Source organism: Stegostoma tigrinum, chromosome 11 (genome assembly GCF_030684315.1).
Source record: "Stegostoma tigrinum isolate sSteTig4 chromosome 11, sSteTig4.hap1, whole genome shotgun sequence".
In the NCBI taxonomy this organism is placed as follows: Eukaryota; Metazoa; Chordata; class Chondrichthyes; order Orectolobiformes; family Stegostomatidae; genus Stegostoma; species Stegostoma tigrinum.
The window spans coordinates 47,269,939-47,273,841 of NC_081364.1; positions in this window are offsets into that span (position 1 = coordinate 47,269,939).

Here is a 3,903-nt window from a genome sequence, read left to right on the forward strand (position 1 = left end):
AATTGTTTTCATTGACAAATTATTGCTTCTCCCAACGGAACAAAAAGAATGCTCCTGTTCTTTACATTATTCCCGATCTAACAAAGGCCTGTAAAGTAATATTTTTAAAGGACATTCAGGATCACTTGTTTAACGTGAAATAAAAGTTAACACCTCACACATGCTTTAATGTTACATTTGTAGTATCCATTTAATTATATTTGTCTCTGATTCCCTTGCCTGCTGGGCACTGTAGGGCATGACTACTGTTTAGGAAAAAGTGTGTAATATTCTGATGCAATATTAGTTTAATTCTCAATATCCTTTATAGTTATTTTAATAACATGTTGGAACATGTTGTCATACACACCCCTAGGACAGGCGGAACCTGAATCTGAATTGAATTGAATTGAAATAGGTTTATTTTCACATCTATTCACATGAGTACAGTGAAAAATGTATAAGTTGCCACTTTCGGTGCCACCTTAGGCACAAAGGTATTTAGGTAAAGAATCTTGATACGAAGCAGAAAAATAAGGAAACCGTGGACCTACTAACTCTGAGGTAGGGACAGTACAACATTATGAGGACCTCAATATCTTATACCATATCCTCTATATACTGGCTCACTGCCTTTCCATTTCAACAATTTTGAATCAATAGAATTTGGTTAAAACATGACGCTTCTCGTAAAAGATACTTAAAACTTCTGATTGCTGTAACTTGTATGGTTGCAGACTATAGACAGACAATATTTACATGTGGGTATCAATGATATATACAGATTGCGGAAAGAATGATATCCGTTGCTTTCAAAACGTTACCTAATTCTATCGATTAAAAATCTCTTCCTGAAGATCTGACCTGAATTTTTATGATATCAATCAGCTAGTAAAGTTCTGAAAAGGTAATAGTAAAAGTAATAGTTTACATACAAGTAAATAGCTTTAAGTGAGGATTATGTAGAGTTGTACTAACATAGAGAATGTTTTGTGCTTATTTGTCTAGTTTATTTAGTATTATGAATAAAATGTCAAATTGATTTATCAGGAAGAGATCATCATAGTTCAGCTGTTCCTGTTTTTTAAGGCAAATGCAGCTTCAATTGATTTATAGGTGAACAATTTTATTACGGTGTGTAGCTATGAAAACATAATATAAACATTAACAATGATGAAAATTATTATCAGAACATAGTCTATGGCTAAGCGTCTAAACACAGAATTGAATGAGTTGTTAATTTTTTTTATTGCAATGGATTTCTTGTTTCACATGTGAGGCAAGATAGATGATGGTAGAATTCCTACAGTATGGAAGCAGGCTATTCCAAATTGCTCCAACCCTTCAAAGAGTATCCCAACCAGATTCACTTACCATACACCTGTAACCCAGCATTTCCATAGAATCCATACAGTGTGGAAACAGGCCCTTTGGCCCAACAAGTTCACACTGACCCTGAAAACATTCCACACAGACCCATTCCCCAAATCCACCTAATCTACATATCCCTAAACACTATGGGCAATGTAGCATGGCTAATCCATCTAGCCTGCCACATCTTTGGACTGTGGGAGGAAACCGGAGCACCCAGAGGAAACACGCGCAGACATGGGGAGAATGTGCAAACCCCACACAGACGGTTGCCTGAGGGGGAATTGAACCCAGGCCCCTGGTACTTTGAGGCAGCAGTGCTAACCACTGAGCCACCATCCCGCCTTATGGCTAGTCCACCCAGCCTGAGCATCTTTGGGCACTATGGGCAATTTAGCATGGCCAATCAATTTAACCTGTACATCTTTGGATTGTGGGAAGAAACCAGAGCACCCAGAGGAAGCCCAAGCTGACACTGAAAGAATGTGCAAACTCCGTCTAGACAGTTGCCTGAGGATGGAATCAAACCCGGCTCCCTAGCATTGTGAGACAGCAGTGCTAACCACCTCGCATGTCCCGTGGTTGTGTATCTTGATTTGATGTACCTTGACCCTAATTAAAGTTAATTAAAGTCCAGCTTTTATCAAATATTTACTGTGGAGAGAAAAAACAAAATATTACAAGTGATCAAAGTAAATTAAAATAATATGACAGGAATAATAAAAAGAATAGGCAGAATTTTCTGAATAAGGGTCTAGGCCCGAAATGTCAGCTTTCCTGCTCCTCTGATGTTGCTTGGCCTGCTGCGTTCATCCAGCTCTATACCTTGTTATCTCTCATAGGCAAGAATTTAATGGTTTAGATGTGGTTAAAATTTTTATTTTAATTTTTGAAGTGTATTTTTTAGTGGATTGAAGGATAAGGCTGCAATAATAAGGCCACTCCTAAGATTTCAGAATCATTATTAATCCATGTGTTTGACTCAGTTTGGGTGATTTAAAATGGTTGGCCCAGACAAAACTGAATTTGCTAGAACTGTAGCAGTCTACGCTTTCTTTATTCATTAACTCTTTGCTCAGAACAGAATGGGAAGACCATTACTTTTCACAGACCTCATACAAGGGCATGGACATTTCATTGAATAATTTTTCAGACCTGAATTGGCTGCCATGCACAGAATATTCACCAGAACTAGGAGTCCAAGCTGGCTTGAAATTTGTCCTCACGTTTCATTAAGTTTTGTAGACACCACATCAAAATGAATATAACCTTTTCATGGTGGTCACTTTGAAGGTCATATCTTCAACTAGAATTGTAGAGGCTCAATAAATACCCCATTTAGAGCAACTTAATTTCTCTAAGCAGTTTTAAATTGACTTTGTTTGAGCTCTCACAAAGATCTGATTTAGCCTGCCATCCTCGGCCTCTGAAATAATTTTTGGTCTTGAATCTGGTTGGTGTCTTTCAGGCATTCTTTGAATGCAAGATCCTAGTCTCCCAAATTGACCCCCAAAGTACTAAATTTTAAATCTGCAAACTGCATATATTAATAGTGAAATTGTACATCTATATATCCTATCTATTTTTTTTTCTAAGTCATGAATTTTTCTTCAAGGATTTGAGTTGTCTGCTGTATGTTGTCTATCTCCAAAGTATACAAGAGGAAAGGGGAAAACTATGGCCATTAGCGAGATGCTAGATTTACAGTCTTTGTCATCAAACTCTCTTCCCCTCGGACAGGCAAACAGTTGTGTTCGCACACTGGAGGCCACGTTGAATTTCATGATTGATGTCTGTATTCACTGAGAAGAAGTTCCCAAGGTATGAGAGATGACTCACACTGGCCAATGGCTCATTATCAATCTTGATGGTCCTCAATCTTTAGAAAACGAACAGTATTGAGTGGAAAATATGCATTCAGAATTTGGAAGTTCAAAGTATAATTTCGGTCCTCATGGTTAGGTGTCAATCAGTTCCTCATCAAAAAATGAAACAAAGAACCAATGTACTGTGTTGTTGATGAGTTGTTGGAAATGAATGTATAAAACTACAGTAATCATAAACTCTGCCTCCATATCAAGGCATCTCCAACATTCACACATGTGCTAATTTGTAGAGACAGCAGCGCTCTAAATATTCTCAAAGTTTGACCTCATAATGACAATAACTTTGTGTTGTGGATAGACAATTACCAATTGAACCCAATGAAATTAGAAACTGGGAGAGAACGTGGACTGTTGACTTGTGGTATTCTAATTTACACTCTGACACAAAGTCAAGCTGTACTTCAACGAGCACTCATTAAAAAAAAAAATCCATTAACCGCAAAGCTTTATGTCTTACATACAGCAGGTATTCTGCATACGTACACATGAATGGAATTGGCCGTATGATTATTTCACATTGTGTGCTTAAGTATAGAAAAGCAAGTAAAGCTAAAAAATTATCAGAATACTTTTGATCAACATCAGGTCACATTGCAAACTTACAGAGGAGCCTATATGTCAGAAGTCTAGGGTAAACTAGGTGCTAGTGAGAGTCAGGAAACTAGCT